The following is an 18,391-nucleotide window of genomic DNA, read 5'->3' as shown; positions in this document are numbered from 1 at the left end:
TAGAAAGTTGGTGTGACCTGTATGGGTCTGTAATGTTACAGTGAATGACCATGTCTCTCACTGCAGTCTTTGACTAAGCATGGCAATGATGTGCAGTGTTGAAGGCTGCTGCGAGAGGTAATACTAATGAGGTTGGGCATCCAAATTTTCATCAGAAGAAATGTTTAGGTTGGCCCAGGAAACAATCAAAGTAGAAATTATTTCTCGTCACAGATGGATGCCAATCTGGACATATGAAGACATTGCTATCTTCTGTGAAACAACACAGTTGTATGTAGACTATTCTTTCAATTAGCTTACTCAAAAATAGTATTTTTGCAGTAAATAAGTAGTTTACCGTGTTAGGAGCTTCTAATTCTTGGATTTGAGAGGATGTTTGATGTAAGGTCCAGGATGGCACTCTCCCCTTTTCAAATAAGGTGTTGGTAATAGTCTTGATAACGGTTGCAGCAACCCAGGATAGACAAGATTTGCTAGTGGACCCCATAAGGTTAGCAACAACAGCCTCTAACAAAGATTATATGCAGCAGAAAGTGACACTTGAGCTGATCATGTCTATTAATAATGTGGGAGATTCACAAATATGTAGCATTTTTTGTATCCTGTGGATGAGTATGATTCCTTGACTTTAGTCAAGAAACATGTTGGCATTATATCCCAATTCTGCTGCAAACGGGCAAAGTCTGCCAAGCTGGTCAGCTGATTACTGAATTCGGAGTTGATTTTCGTCAATATGTTACAAGTGTGGTAGGCCTCTATGATGAAGCTGCTTTTTGGATTTTTTTTGTACAAGCCCTGTAAGTCCTTTCTTAGAAAAACAGTTTAGCAGACAGGTGATCTTTCCTTCCAATGCCTTTCAAAATCTTTGTTAGTGGTTGCATGAAACTTGTCTTTGTTGCTGTTGTCCCCCCCACCTTTTGCCCCCTTTTTAGCTACTAGATGCTGATTTTTGACTTTGACAGTGCACTGAGGCCTGTTAACCAGAACTCAGTGCCAGTACTCCTTCCCTAAAACAAGGTGGAGTCTAATTGTTGTACAATTGGCTAAGTACTTTAACACCCCTGTAAGCCCCTAATTAATGGTACCCCAGGTATACCTAGGGCATTGGGTGTTAAAGAGGGTCCCTAATGGCTGCGGCATATCTTATGCCATCCTATCGTACCCCCATACAAATTCCGTACAGACTGCCTTTGCAGCCTGCATGACAAGGTGCAAACCATGAGTGAAAACATGACATGACATACAACAGTGTGTCATGCCAAAGTCACTGCATTTAATATATGTAAGTCACCCCTACAGCAGGCCTTTGAGCCCAAGGGAAGGGTGCAGTATATTTTATTTGAGGACATATCTGCATGAGCGGGCATGCATCTGTGATGTTTAGTTCTATTACTAGATATTGCAAGTGAGCAAGCATATCTTAAGGTATGTACTGGGCACTGATCAAAATGAGTTTTCCAGCTACATAATGGCTTCACTGAAACCTATGGAGTTTGGTATCAGACACCTCATATTAATAAACCAACACTGATTCCAGTGAAGGATTTATTAATTAATGCACCTAGGGGCTATCTAACAAGTACCCCCTGAACCCAACTAATCCTCTAGTGTGCTGGCTGACTGATCCAGTCCAGCCTGCACCACAGACGAGTTTCTGACCCTCTAGGAGGTGAGAGCTCCGCTCTCAGAGGACAGAACCAATGTTTGCTCTGGCATGAGGTGTTTGCACCTCCTCCAGGCAGGATGACAGATGCTTTGAGTATTGAGGCAGGAGGCTTCAAAGGCCTTTGCCATATTTGATATGCGTTTCCAAGGCTTCCCCAGAGAGATGAAATGCCCCCCCCCCTGCCCTGGGCCCATCTGTCACCAGGGCAGGTGGTAAAATTTGCTATGTAGGAGGCCTGTTGCACTGTCAAGCTGGACACACTTCTAGGGTGAACAATCTAAAGTGAACACAAAGGTAGAAATTCCACAATCTTGTGTGTGGTGGAATTAAGAATTCTTGGACACTGTGATGCACCCTCGGAAAAGGAAGAGGTCATCTAGGTGTTGTAGTGACCCCAGGGGTAAGTAGCACATTGGCTATTACCGCTCACTCCTCTTAACGCCTATAAATTGAGTGTTTAGGGAATCCTCTAACACCAAAACGTTGAATTTCAATGGACACAAAGAAGGAGTGAACAAAGAAGGCTTCTGACCTGAGAACAGAGAAGCACGACTGACTTAGCTCAAGCCCTGCCACCCTGTCTGCTGCACCAGACCCTCACGGAGCAAACGACTTGTTCTACAACTGTGCAGACTTCAAGAAACCCAGAGGGCTGCCAGTGCTTCGCCAATCCCCAGAGAAACACCCTTGGAGTAGAGGAGCTACTCCCCTGCAGCTGAAGGAACCAAAGAAGCAAGGTCTTGTTTACTGTCCTGCCCCCTATTGGAACTACCAATGCTGCAGTCACCCAGGAAGAGATCACCATGTTCCAACAAGTCTGATCCATCCTCCCTCAATGTGGGGATGCCAGGACTGGCCGGAGCCGCACAGAGGTCATTCTTGGGTCTGGACAGCTTGGACCTACAGTTGCCACCTGCAGCCTCTTTCTGCAGGGCTCTCCAATTGCTCCGAACCTGACAGCAAAAGACAACACTGCACCAAGTGCCTCAGCCAGAGGAAAAGTGGATCAATGGTATTTCGTACGTGGCCAAGCCCCTCAAGGGTCAAGCCCTCCTGTGGGTTCCCCTGGACTGGCCCCTCAAGAATTGCACTGTATCAACTTTTGAAAACTGTAACAATTCATGACTCAAAAAGTACTTACCTGATTCAGCTGATCTTGATCGTTCAACTCATATAACAGTTTGTGCTATTATTTAATAAATTGGGGTCAGATTTCTTTATTGAGTGTGTGTCTCACTTACTGCCTTTGAGTGTGCATAAATGCTTAGCACTACTCTCTGATATTCCTAACTGCTTGCCCACACTACTACAAAAGAGAGCATTTGGGGGTGTCATTTGTGCTTCTGTGAACCAGTTGAGGTTTGCGTGGACTATTTACACAGTGTACCTCTTGTTGGTCCTATGTTTAAAGAGCCAGCCTCCTGCAGTGGTTATGAAAGTGGCCAAGTGAACAATGTAGTTATTATTTTTTTTTTGTGGGAGTGAGTGCTTTCCGTGGGTACTAGGCCTCATGAGCCTGTGGGTATCTGCTAAAAACAACAGATGCTCCTTCCGCCTAAAGTGTGATCACCTCTCCCCATTTAGAGGTGGTAGAACCTTGGGGAGCCTCAGTTTGATGGCCTCCACCACTGGGCCACCAGGTTACAGCAGCAATTGCCCTGAAATATTTAGTAAAATGTGCAGCAGTTCTGGATGCACGTGGATTTAACTCCCTACACCAAGGCACAAGGGACATTTGTCTTTTGTTTTGCCCCAAAACATCCCACTTTGGTGGCATATTGTTGCAAAGCTAAAAAGAATGCTAAGGAGGCCGCTTCAACATGGTGGCCTGTCTGGCATACAAGAGTAATGACAATGTCCCTGTTGGTTCAGCAGATCCAATGTCATTACAGAGATCGCCACCAGGTAGGTGGAGATCTGTACGTATGGTGGCTGTTCCTCCACCAGGGGAGAAGAGGTTGCATCCTCCACTGATGTAGAGGGCTGATTGGCTGTCGTTCGTGTCTAAACAACACAGAACTGCTTTCTCAGAAATTCTCAAGTAAAACATTTTTAACGCCTTAACCGCTGTGTTTTTTCCGCCACAGTGCGGTCGTTCTAAAGGGTGGGCGTGGCTGCGTCGGTTGTTGACCGACGTTGGCCGACAGGAGCACGGAAGGGGTTAAGTATCAGTTCCTACCGCAAGTTTAACCGATGCTGCTAATATTGTGGACTTTCAGCTTCTAACTTGAAAAATAGCCACCTCTGATGAAAGGAAAATAACTTGGGGTGGATAGAGTTAAAAGCTGGCTCCTGATTCATACTTCTAATAACCTACTTATATTTAGTGATGAGCATTTGATTTGCACATTTTAATGGAAAATGTTGTAAGCTCTAGAGCTTTTCAACTTTAAGACTGAAAATAGTCGAGTCTTAGTTACCATGGAGAGAACGTGGACACATGCCAATTTTTTCCGAGACACTGAGCATTCGGTTTTAGCAAGAATTAAACTGGAATCACGGCCTTAAGTGATGTCAAATGCTCTAATAATGCTGCCAGTTTCGTGTCTTCTTTTTCCCTTCAAAGAAAGTTGCCTTTAAATTATCGGAGCGGACCAGAAATATTTCCCTTGCGGAATTAAGTACAACTGCTTTAGTCTGTCCAACACAAATTCAATAGAAAAACATTATTGTGGGACCACCTAAACTGGATTAAAACTGAATATATTCATTTGAACACTCATCTTCTTCAGGAATTTCGAGACTTTGATAACACAATTTATATTGACAAATTGTATCATAGCTTTATAGCAAGAGTGGTACCGTGAAGGTAAATGTGTGGCTGCAATGAAAGATCCCCACACTAGACGATATGGTGTGCACATATTTTTTTTCCTTTTTAGAACTGACACTGCCAAGAAATGTGACGTCTGTGTTGCAATCGCATATTCCATGGCACGAGCCATAAAAAAAGAGCAAAGTATTTTTTTAAAGAGCAAACAAACTTTTGTCAGTGCTCTCTCTCAGTGCAGCCAGGCCGCTTTACAAGATATTTCAGATAATATAGTTATGTGCACATTCCAGGAGAGGCAAAAGTATACACCCAAATAGCCAATAGAAAAACAGTAAGAATAAAATACTTCCGTGGGTTGGTCCGAGATGTGATTGACAGGTCACAAGCCATGGCTGAAGATTGGAACCCAAAAATAAGCTAATGATTGAAGGCGGCTGATCCAAAGCCCTTTAAAGTATCTATGGCATACAATATGTTCGCCATGATTGGTACATGCTCCACATGAATGAGTACTTCAAAATTAGGCCATAATTACTGGCTGATACACAGACACGCACGCACACACGTGCAAATTATAATTTCAGCAGTATCGTAGGTGCTCGCAGACCTCGGTATTAGAAAAAGGCCCCAAACTCCCCCTCTGTGACATCAACTGTGATGTTGACGTGTTTAAGTTGCTGTCCAAAGCTCATTTGCTTTGCACACAAACCATGACAATACCGCCAAGAGGCAGCCCTTATTCCTTAAGTGTTCATGGAGACGACTGAACTAGCTGACCTAGTAAGTGACTCACTGTACTGAGGCCTGCTTGATTCTTGATTGCATCTGAGGATGCTAGTGTGAGCACTTATGTCTCGTGCGGTTTATCCAGTGGCCGAGCACAGTCACATAAATGGTCAGGCTCATTTTAGGGTGCCTGTTCCCTGCAAGGGCGTAGTCAATGACCCGCTCTATACCAGCTTAACCGGGGGGGGGGGGGGGGGGGGGGGCCTGGGACAGACTACGGGGCATATTATCAAGGGGGTTTATCTCCGCTTTTTTGGCTTTAAAAGCCAAGAAAGCGGAGATAAAATGATCTCCCTTTTACCTAGCTGTCGCTAACACCAGTTAGAGCCAGCTAGTAGGAGATAGCGACCATCTTGGGCCCCGCTTTGCATGTCAGTGATATTTATCAATAATGACATGCAAAGTGGGCGTGCCAAGATGTTAGCGACTGGAAACAGTCGCTAACATCGCTATCTCCTATTACCAACTTTAGGAGATATTCACGCTAAGTGCGAATATCTCCAAAAGCTAACACCTGCCCCTGAGCAGTTCTTAGCCATGTTATCCAATGGTAGGTGGATAACATGGCTAAAACATTAGCTCGGTAATGCATGAATATCGCAGACTTTACAGCGATATTCATGCATTTTGGACGATTTTTATCGCTTAGGAGATAAACCTTGATAATAGCAAGGCACCTAAGTGATAAAAATCCCCGCAGCTCGGCGATAAAAATATCGCCGGTAAACCAACATAGCGATAATTATCGCTAGTTGCTGGTAATATGCCCCTACATTTTTTTACGGCCCTTCATAATTTTCAACTCTGGCTCACAGGTCATTTCAAGACCGAAGGAGAAACTAATAAATACTGGAAGAATAAACGACTGGCGGAGCTCTGGGATGGTGGGCTTAAAGAAGTTTAAATGGAAACAGAGAAGTTTTTAAAGTGGGGAAAAATTAAGGAGGAGGCAAAAGCAGTGAGCCATCACGACCGAAAGAGGAAGGCAAATAAGGAAAGAACGAAGGAAAGTTAAACGGAAGCAAGATAGAACATATGTACAAAAAAGAATAGAATGAACGGTAGAAGAATATAAAGGGGAAAACGAAGAGCGAAGGAAAGAAATGTAAAATTACGTTTGGAAAGAAGGGTAGCAAGGCATCATTTTGACGACTGCAAATTTGCCAATTTTCATCAGAGATAAAATTCCTAGAGGCCTTCACATGAAGGGTCAGGATCGCTCACTTCACTAGGGACATTTGGCGTGGCTCAAACTGGGGAGTATTTTAGTCTTCTGGCTACTCCCTTGGTTCCCTGGCTACGGCCTTTTTGGGAGCAGGTGATCCAGAATCCTGCAATGCAGCCATTAATTGGGTGCAGTCGCATGGGCACCAGATAATTAGAAGCTTTGATATCTATCCTTGGTACCCTAGCATGCAATGTTGACTTGAGCAAATTGGGGACCCGGTGATTCCAGTTCACTTGATGACTGATTCAGTGGTACCCTCTTCTCAATATATAAATGGATTTTGGAACAAGTGCTGCAGTCTTTTGTTGAATTCTTAGTGCATGTGTGACACGTGAGTGCATATGTACCTGGTCATTGATAATGAGGCTAAGTGGACTTACAACTTATCAATCTAGTAGGAGTTTGGTAATGTTGATTTGAGCACATAGATTTAATTCTACTTCTGTAATCATCTTTAGGAATATTCAAGAATAAGTTCTTAAATACGACAGTCAATATTTGTGTGCCTTTTCTCTCAGTGTGTCAATTACCAATTAGAATTCCCATCTATAGGAAAATCCATATTTTGGTTGAGCTCTCTCTGTTGTTCCAATCTAAGCATTTTGATTTTTTTACTTCTAGAGGAGCAGGGGTCTGAAGAAGCGGCATTGGTTATAGGCATTCTGCTTAAAAGGAAATTTGTGGTGAAAATATGCCATATTGATTTGTGTCTGCAAATGTTTACGTACTTGTACAAAGTTCAAATATGAGGCATAGGAGCGAAGGACAACATTTTCCCAGAGGCACTTGAACTATAACATGCATTTTTAGAAGGCTGTGCATTCATTGTCAAGGACGTGGAAAGAATTGCCAAAGTGAAACCTTGATTACAACATTTATTCTGTAACGTTTGAATTGGTAGTTCCTGACTTGACCAGACTCAAAGGTTATAATAATCCCTTATAAACAGACTACCGGACTGGTCAAATTTGTATTAACTACACATTGAAAAAGTTTTTGAAATAATAAAGATAGTTTGCTTAAAATTTGCTGCATCGCTGAACAAAACTAATTACACATTCCTTGCCAACCTGCTTCACACATTGTTATCACAATTAGGCTGGCAGAACCAATATATTTCAGATGAGGCCTCCTCAAAGGAGTGGGAGTTGAGGGTAAATGATCCCATTGGCTTCTGGGTAACACCTTCCTGTGAATAGCCCTTTTAGATTCTTCTTTTGAGATGGTAGGACAGCCCTAGAGGTTTGACAATAAAACCTTCAAGGTGCATGTTTGATATGAGTAACTGAACAGACCAGACCCAGGGGCCGATTAGGATTGTGGTGATTCCGCATCCTCCAGCCGGCGGAAGCCCCCGCCGGCCCGGAGTATGCGGAATCACTGCAGCAGTGCTTCAAAAGACCCCACGCCAGATTAGGATGGCTGGGGGGTCAACAGCGGACGGGGAAACCGTCTGCCCCTTTTCCGCCTTGGTTGCCTTCCGACCGTGGCGGAAAAGCTCTAATATGGTGGCGGTGTCTATCAGACACCGCTAGCCATATTAGGATGGGGCAGGAAACATGCTTTTCCACAGTGGCTTTTCCGCTGTGGAAAAGCATGTGGTCTTTTCAGTTTGGGGGCCCGTTGCGGGCCCCCAGGGTGTCAGGGGGTGGGGGGTTGTACCCCCCTGCATTTACATGAACAAAGCGGCAGGCACCGCGCGGTGCCTGCTGCATTGTGCATGTAAATGCAATACATGCATTTTTAACCTTGCGGTGGGTGCTGCTTCAAGCAGCACCCGCCGCAAGGTTAAAGATACGGGATATGACCGCCAGGGTGGCGGTCACATCCTAATTTGCATGGAGGGACCGCCGCTGCCCATGCGGACGATCCCTCTACCTCGGGGGTGGCGGACAGACGCAGGTCCGTCGGCCATCCCAATGACCCCCCTAGTGTGGAGCGTGGAGATTTAAAGAGCCTATGACAAGGAATTTAAGCCAGTTACCTTACAAGTAGTCCTCAATCTCTCTCTGCTTCACTCCCTGCATAAAACACTCTCTCCTGAGAGCTGACTGTCCAGAAAATTGTGGTGCTACATTTAAACATCACCTTCCGCCTCAAAGAGGCCTTCAAAAAGAATTATCCCCAGCTCTGTTTTAAGTCTTCCAGAACAAAAATGCATCTCCAGGATTAGTGGCACTAGCTTCTTGCAGACAGCCTAGGATGCATATTCCAAGACTTTTGATCGAAGTTTATTTGCTGCTGCCGTGGAACTTCTTTTCTGTGGCTATAAATGAGAGCATGAAACCCCTTAGAAAGCGAATATTATGCAGAATTCCTCATGGTACTACTGTGTTCACACAGTCACACAGTTATTTCCCATTCAGAGAGGCGAACTTGAAATAGGTGGATTTCCAGGCAGGGATACTGGCTGGTAACAGTAATTTCGGCCACCAGGAATCTGCATGGAATTCTTTCTGACTACCAATCAGGTGTATGATTGGCCAATAACGGGTGTCATGGGGATGAACTAACAGTCTCCTATGTGATTTTGGGACAACACATTTGATTGTATTCTCCCTCTATTTCTTCACTAAAAGCCAATCATGGAGATATTAGGACTTCTAGGTCTTCTTCAACACCTGGAGCTCCCTGTCTCCTTTAATTTCCCCGCAGACTGATTGGGTGCACCCCAGGATATTACGTGAATGCATGAAACATCTTATGCTAAAATCCTGCTTTTGCAACATAATCGAATCCCGTCCTGAAGTTACTTTACCTAGTTGTAAGATCGAATTATCACGTTCTATCATGGTTGTCAAAAGGTGGTGACTGCCACTTGATATTCCACGGCATATCACATACTCCGATTTCCTCCCATTGACTCATTCCATACTGAGTTATTTCACTTACCTCATCATTCATTTTCTATTCTTTACCATCTACTTTAGAATGACAATATGCTTTTTTTAGAATTTGCATGTAATTCTAACAAATCATATCATCTATCATTTGAACCAGCCTCCAATGCTTCACTGGCTTTTATTACTTGTCTTCACCTGTTTTGTATTCTAGTGGGACAACTATTCTAAGAAAACTGAATTAGACATAGTTGAATTAGTAATAATTACAATTTTCTTTACCCTGTGTCCATGGCCAGTGCGGACTGCTAAATATACCATCATGAATTCTGCTGGAGGCAGGAACATCAGGTCACTGGACTGTTATATATTAGGTTTAGGCCCCAAAGGGGAAAAGGGTACTCCTACGCAAAGGTTTGTGAACCTTGCGATGATATTGGCAAAAAGAAATATAACTATGATATGGAAAGCAGCCAGGCCACCCAAATTACTAGATTGGTACAACGAAGTAATACAATGGGGAAGGGCAGAAGGAGCGGAAAAACAGAGAGAGGAGCAGAAGGGATTGAGAAGAGTTCCAATATCGCTTGACTGGAATGCAATAATGGAGGAATTTGTAGCCAAAGACCCTCTAGAACAGTAATGGAATGTACAGATCGGGAATGTACTAATGTCAATGGGTATAGACACTATACGAAGTACAATACTGTCAATTGTATATGTAATATTAATGTTTTGTAACTGATCTATATGATGTGTATAACTGAACTCGCACAGATGATAGATTAATGTAATGTCTACAAAGGTTAGGTTGAGCCAGAAATAGGGGGGGATGGAAGGGTGGGTGGGGTTGTTTGATTGTCTTGATCGAATATGATGGAAATGGTTGAGATAAACCTTGCAGATCAAGATGATGGTGTTAGTTTGAAAAATCAATAAAAATATGTAAAAAAAAAAAAGAATTCTGCTGGAGGACTTAATACGTATCCTTCTGGCGTCACTGTATAATCATCTACTCAAACATTTCCAGCACCCCTCCTTTTCAAGAAACAACATCCATCCACATAGGTATAAGGATACAAAAACATTTCCCTTCCTCGTATGTTGGATGGGATGAGAAACACTCCTGTTCCTGAAGGCCTTTTCTTCATCTGTTTGAGGACATGCTCATTGAAACAATCATATACGCCTGTCAAGCCTTGTCCCAAAACATTCTTTTTGATCAGCCTATACCGGAACTCAATGGGATGTCCCTACATGGCCATCAACCATGAGGCAATCTGGTCTTGTGCAGGAACCTTTTCCCTCTTGAATCATTCCTTGAAATTGTTGTACCACCCACAAGAGTGGCCAGCAGAGATAACTCACAGGATTGAAACTTTTGCTCTACAGCACATATGGTCTTCGCGTACAATGTGGCCAAAATTCATTTCCATCTGTTCTTATTCCCAGTCACACTTTTGGTGTTTCCAAAACAACTTAACCAGCGAGCCACTGCTTCATTGTCGCTGACAGTAAATTTCCCTGGGAAATTTGTTACATTTAACAAGCTTCTCAACTCTTCCAATGTAGTAGGGTCTTCCAGTCCAGCTCTTTTAATATAATGTATACAATATCTAACATACTACATATTTATTATATAGTTATACCTTTTTAAAATATGAAAACAGTACTTAGAATGAATTCCATACATCACTTTCAATAGTTTTTGAAGCATATTAAAAATATTTTTTCTTTGTAGGAAACATATTATTTAATTTAACCTTTGGTAGAATAATTTGACATTAATTTAACATATGTAAATTAATTAAATTATTAACTCAACATAAAATTTTGTTTTTTTTCCTTTGTACTACATTTAAAATAAATACATACAATTATTTAACATTAATATTAGAGACAAAATTATCTTTAATACTTTTTTGAGGTAAATAAACTTGTTACATTTTCCGCATACTCACCATAAGGACATTTTACAATAGGCTGTAGATCTCCATATAGTAAAATAATGGGGAAAATAGAAAAAGGTTTATTTAACTTGAAAACATTTTAACATATTTTGATGTTAAATATTAGCAATTATTAATTGTAAATATTCATTTTAACATAGGATAAAAGAGAACATGCACAGCATCATTACCTTTATTTTGAATTATTATTTAGTTCATTTGCCTATCTTTAATTATATAAACATTTTTTGGGGGAAAGTTAGCTTAAATAATAAACTCCCAATAGAGGAAAATATATTTTTAATAAGCTCTAATAACTATTAAAAGTGATGTATTGAATTCGTTATCAGTAATATAATTCTATGATTTTTCTTAAATGTTAGATTATTTTGTACATAAACAAAACAGATGTTAAAATATTTTAAAATGAAATGATTAATATCTGCCCTTTTCAAATATTTTTTAACATTGTATTAAGTTTATAGACCTTTTGAACTATTTAAAATAATTGCATTTATTTTAACAGTATTTCCTACGGGTTTAATTTAAATTCCCTACCTCACTTATTTTCTGTGTGATGGTGTTGCAGTATCAGTGGTCAACCATGTGTAAAGCTGCACTTTGCACTACTTTGAGAATAGTAACTTACACTTGCAAATTTGGCTCCACCCCCTCTTTCATGTAAATTTCCCTTTTTGATTAACTTTACACTCGTACTTTGTGAATAGCCAAACAGTAGTAAACTTACTCAAAAGTGTAAATTCCTCAAAATAGTAAATTACTTATGTGACTCAGCCCCTGTATCTTCAATTGTAAAGACCAGCCCATGTTAGAGGTATAGCGATACTAGCATGAACTCTTTTAGCTCAAGATCAGACTAAGGGCCTCGTTCCGACCAACTCGGTTTTGGAATGGTTGCTGACCGACTCTGGTTCGGAGAACCTGACTTACCGATTACGATGTTTCCGAACACCGTTCGGTTGGACTCCTATTGACTTCAATAGGAATCTGTCTTCTGACCGACAACACAGGCTTCCATTGAAAACCTTGCACCGTGTGGCGGGCACCCCTTTAGTACCTGCCACACCATGCATGGTTCGAAAGAGGGGACCCCTGTGTAACCTCACGAGCTCCAACCGGAAGCCTCCTGATGAAGAGGGGCCTGCTATGGGCCCCGAAAGTCGAAATCCGACAGCTGATCCGTGTTGGACAGACCGATTCTGAAAGGCTGTCTGAAATCGACTTTGTAATCCCCTGGTTGGAAACGCGGCCCGTAGAGATGTACGAGTCAACTCTGACCGACTCGGAGTCTTCGAATGCCGTTCGGACGTGAGTCAGAACCAAGTCGAACATTCCGAACGGTTTCCAACCATTGTAATTGGTCGATCAGAAAAGTTTCCAAGTCGGTCAGAAACAAGGCTTCTGACACGGATTCAGACGCACCGAATGCTGTTCAGAGCCTTTCCGACTGACATCATAATCTGCCCCTAAATGTTGTTTGGGTGACATTGCATGATGAATTCGCCCCTATGCTGCTGATTCAGAAAAGGGGGTGGTGATGGACAGAGTATCTGAATTAAGCAGAACACTCCTACCCAGTCCAAAGATCATGGGCTTGATCCATCCCCGTTGTTTAGCTCATTGCACCATCCCAGCTCAGAACTCAGCTACATGCAAATTAGTCTGTCCCTGGCCCAGTGCATCATGGGAACAGGGCAGACCAAACTACCAAGCCAATTCTTTTACTGGAAAGGAAACAAGCTTCCGGGGACCGGTTTCTGGCATTACAGCCGTCTTCGGCCCAGCTTGCTTGAATCCTGATGGTGCAGTGAGCAAGGGACTCACATCTGAGCATACCCTTCCACGCTTATGGTAGACAAAACGATTCAGAAAAGGGGGTGGTGATGGACAGAGTATCTGAATTAAGCAGAACACTCCTACCCAGTCCAAAGATGAGGGCTTGATCCATCACTGTTTTTTAGCTCACTGCACCATCCCAGCTCAGAACCTGGCTACATGCAAATTAGTCTGTCCCTGGCCTAGTGCATCATGGGAACAGGGCAGACCAAACTACCAAGCCAATGCTTTTAATGGAAATGAAACAAGCTTTCGGGGACCAGTTTCTGGCATTACAGACGTCTTCGGCCTGGCTTGCTTGAATCCTGATGGTGCAGTGAGCAAGAACTCACATCTGAGCATACCCTTCCACGCTTATGGTGGACAAAACGATTCAGAAAAGGGGGTGGTGATGGACAGAGTATCTGAATTAAGCAGAACACTCCTACCCAGTTCAAAGATCTGGGCTTGATCCATCACAGTTTTTTAGCTCACTGCACCATCCCAGCTCAGAACCTGGCTACATGCAAATTAGTCTGTCCCTGGCCCAGTGCATCATGGGAACAGGGCAGACCAAACTACCAAGCCAATTCTTTTACTGGAAAGGAAACAAGCTTCCGGGGACCGGTTTCTGGCATTACAGCCGTCTTCGGCCCAGCTTGCTTGAATCCTGATGGTGCAGTGAGCAAGGGACTCACATCTGAGCATACCCTTCCACGCTTATGGTAGACAAAACGATTCAGAAAAGGGGGTGGTGATGGACAGAGTATCTGAATTAAGCAGAACACTCCTACCCAGTCCAAAGATGAGGGCTTGATCCATCACTGTTTTTTAGCTCACTGCACCATCCCAGCTCAGAACCTGGCTACATGCAAATTAGTCTGTCCCTGGCCTAGTGCATCATGGGAACAGGGCAGACCAAACTACCAAGCCAATGCTTTTAATGGAAATGAAACAAGCTTTCGGGGACCAGTTTCTGGCATTACAGACGTCTTCGGCCTGGCTTGCTTGAATCCTGATGGTGCAGTGAGCAAGAACTCACATCTGAGCATACCCTTCCACGCTTATGGTGGACAAAACGATTCAGAAAAGGGGGTGGTGATGGACAGAGTATCTGAATTAAGCAGAACACTCCTACCCAGTTCAAAGATCTGGGCTTGATCCATCACAGTTTTTTAGCTCACTGCACCATCCCAGCTCAGAACCTGGCTACATGCAAATTAGTCTGTCCCTGGCCCAGTGCATCATGGGAACAGGGCAGACCAAACTACCAAGCCAATTCTTTTACTGGAAAGGAAACAAGCTTCCGGGGACTGGTTTCTGGCATTACAGCCGTCTTCGGCCCGGCTTGCTTGAATCCTGATGGTGCAGTGAGCAAGGGACTCACATCTGAGCATACCCTTCCACGCTTATGGTGGACAAAACGATTCAGAAAAGGGGGTGGTGATGGACAGAGTATCTGAATTAAGCAGAACACTCCTACCCAGTCCAAAGATCAGGGCTTGATCCATAACCGTTTTTTAACTCACTGCACCATCCCAGCTCAGAACCTGGCTACATGCAAATTAGTCTGTCCCTGGCCCAGTGCATCATGGGAACAGGGCAGACCAAACTACCAAGCCAATTCTTTTACTGGAAAGGAAACAAGCTTCCGGGGACCGGTTTCTTGCATTACAGCCGTCTTCGGCCCGGCTTGCTTGAATCCTGATGGTGCAGTGAGCAAGGGACTCACATCTGAGCATACCCTTCCACGCTTATGGTGGACAAAACGATTTAGAAAAGGGGGTGGTGATGGACAGAGTATCTGAATTAAGCAGAACACTCCTACCCAGTCCAAAGATCAGGGTTTGATCCATCACCGTTTTTTAGCTCACTGCACCATCCCAGCTCAGAACCTGGCTACATGCAAATTACTCTGTCCCTGGCCCAGTGCATCATGGGAACAGGGCAGGCCAAACTACCAAGCCAATTCTTTTACTGGAAAGGAAACAAGCTTCCGGGGACCGGTTTCTGGCATTACAGCCGTCTTCGGCCCAGCTTGCTTGAATCCTGATGGTGCAGTGAGCAAGGGACTCACATCTGAGCATACCCTTCCACGCTTATGGTGGACAAAACGATTCAGAAAAGGGGGTGGTGATGGACAGAGTATCTGAATTAAGCAGAACACTCCTACCCAGTCCAAAGATCAGGGCTTGATCCATAACCGTTTTTTAGCTCACTACACCATCCTAGCTCAGAACCTGGCTACATGCAAATTAGTCTGTCCCTGGCCCAGTGCATCATGGGAACAGGGCAGACCAAACTACCAAGCCAATTCTTTTACTGGAAAGGTAACAAGCTTCCGGGGACCGGTTTCTGGCATTACAGCCGTCTTCGGCCCGGCTTGCTTGAATCCTGATGGTGCAGTGAGCAAGGGACTCACATCTGAGCATACCCTTCCACTCTTATGGTGGACAAAACGATTCAGAAAAGGGGGTGGTGATGGACAGAGTATCTGAATTAAGCAGAACACTCCTACCCAGTCCAAAGATCAGGGCTTGATCCATCACCGTTTTTTTGCTCACTGCAACATCAGGATTCAAGCAAGCCGGGCCGAAGACGGCTGTAATGCCAGAAACCGGTCCCCGAAAGCTTGTTTTCTTTCCAGTAAAAGAATTGGCTTGGTAGTTTGGTCTGCCCTGTTCCCATGATGCACTGGGCCAGGGACAGACTAATTTGCATGTAGCCGGGTTCTGAGCTGGGATGGTGCAGTGAGCTAAAAAACGGTGATGGATCAAGCCCTGATCTGTTGACTGGGTACGAGTGCTCTGCTTAATTCAGATACTCTGTCCATCACCACCCCCTTTTCTGAATCGTTTTGTCCACCATAAGCGTGGAAGGGTATGCTCAGACATGAGTCCCTTGCTCACTGCACCATCAGGATTCAAGCAAGCCGGGCCGAAGACGTCTGTAATGCCAGAAATCGGTCCCCGGAAGCTTGTTTCCTTTCCAGTAACAGAATTGGCTTGGTAGTTTGGTCTGCCCTGTTCCCATGATGCATTGGGCCAGGGACAGACTAATTTGCATGTAGCCGGGTTCTGAGCTGGGATGGTGCAGTGAGCTAAAAAACGGTGATGGATCAAGCCCTGATCTGTTGACTGGGTACGAGTGCTCTGCTTAATTCAGATACTCTGTCCATCACCACCCCCTTTTCTGAATCGTTTTGTCCACCATAAGCGTGGAAGGGTATCCTCAGACATGAGTCCCTTGCTCACTGCACCATCAGGATTCAAGCAAGCCAGGCCGAAGACGGCTGTATTGCCAGAAACCGGTCCCCGAAAGCTTGTTTCCTTTCCAGTAAAAGAATTGGCTTGGTAGTTTGGTCTGCCCTGTTCCCATGATGCACTGGGCCAGGGACAGGCTAATTTGCATGTAGCCGGGTTCTGAGCTGGGATGGTGCAGTGAGCTAAAAAACGGTGATGGATCAAGCCCTGATCTGTTGACTGGGTACGAGTGCTCAGCTTAAGTCAGATACTCTGTCCATCACCACCCCCTTTTCTGAATCGTTTTGTCCACCATAAGCGTGGAAGGGTATGCTCAGACATGAGTCCCTTGCTCACTGCACCATCAGGATTCAAGCAAGCCGGGCCGAAGACGGCTGTAATGCCAGAAACCGGTCCCAGGAAGCTTGTTTCCGTTCCAGTAAAAGAATTGGCTTGGTAGTTTGGTCTGCTCTGTTCTCATGATGCACTGGGCCAGGGACAGACTAATTTGCATGTAGCCGGGTTCTGAGCTGGGATGGTGCAGTGAGCTAAAAAACGGTGATGGATCAAGCCCTGATCTGTTGACTGGGTACGAGTGCTCTGCTTAATTCAGATACTCTGTCCATCACCACCCCCTTTTCTGAATCGTTTTGTCCACCATAAGCGTGGAAGGGTATGCTCAGACGTGAGTCCCTTGCTCACTGCACCATCAGGATTCAAGCAAGCCGGGCCGAAGACGGCTGTAATGCCAGAAACCGGTCCCCGGAACCTTGTTTCCTTTCCAGTAAAAGAATTGGCTTGGTAGTTTGGTCTGCCCTGGTCTCATGATGCACTGGGCCAGGGACAGACTAATTTGCATGTAGCCGGGTTCTGAGCTGGGATGGTGCAGTGAGCTAAAAAACGGTGATGGATCAAGCCCTGATCTGTTGACTTTGTACGAGTGCTCTGCTTAATTCAGATACTCTGTCCATCACCACCCCCTTTTCTAAATCCTATGCTGCTGAGGCTTAGTCCCTATTTCACAGCCTCGGTACTGCAAGCATGAGGATGTTTAGGCCAATTCCTTTCTGTCCCCGAAGATGATGATTCACCCACCCTGAATAAGGTCAAGGAAGATGAAGAAGACCCAAGCAAAAGGGCAAATGGGAAAAGGTAATGGAGAGAAAGGTAGCTGGAAGTTCTAAACTGGATTCCTTCGCATATTGTTTCAAGCCTGATCTTATCAAAGTTTCGGTTTCCACTTACAGGTGTGAGAACACAAATTACTAAGGAGTAATAATACAGGAAGGAAGGAATACATATGAATACCACAGATTGGTGCCAGGAGATAACATGATGGAGCTAACCCCCAGTATACCACGAAACTAACACAGGATATGAAGATGAATACTACTGTAGCATCAGCATGGTGGAAGACTGTATGGGAGACATAAACTAAACAATCGAGGAAGGAGTTGATAACAAATCACAAAAGAAGTGGGTTATGAGGGGTAGGTTAAAATGAACAGTGAAAAACAACAAAGGGGAAGAAATGAGTCAAACTAGGTGTAAAATAATGAGAAAAGCAGTCACAACCGCTGCTGCCAGACAAGGGAGCTCAGTTTTAGTGTGGCCTAACTAATCTTTTTCCACTATTGATCTCAATAGGTTCCATACTGGGTTGATATTCTGAATATGAGGAAATTTAGTGTTATGTGTCAACTGATGTAAAGCATTATTTCAGTGTGTTCCTAATGTCTCGTGACCTGACACCCTGCTATCTTGTTGGGATGTCTCAGACCTGTGTACCACCATAGTAATGGGGAAGTGGATGCTATTGATAGTAGGGCGCCCTTAGTTGGAGCTCTTAGTTGGGAGAACAGAACCCAGTATTTATGCCATTTGCTGTGAAAGTAAAAGTACTTCTCTTTTGTTAAAGAAAAGAATGATGCTGGACAGTGAAATATTATGTGTGTTGGGTGATTGTTGAGTTCTGAGTCTACACTACCTTTCTGCCTTTCCTTTGACTACTCACACTTGCTAACTTGAGAGTCAAGTGCAGAAAGGGTGTACTTTGCCCTATTTACAATAT

The sequence above is a fragment of the Lissotriton vulgaris genome, chromosome 7 (genome assembly GCF_964263255.1).
Source record: "Lissotriton vulgaris chromosome 7, aLisVul1.2, whole genome shotgun sequence".
Classification (NCBI taxonomy): domain Eukaryota; kingdom Metazoa; phylum Chordata; class Amphibia; order Caudata; family Salamandridae; genus Lissotriton; species Lissotriton vulgaris.
Note: the sequence above shows the minus strand (reverse complement) of the source record.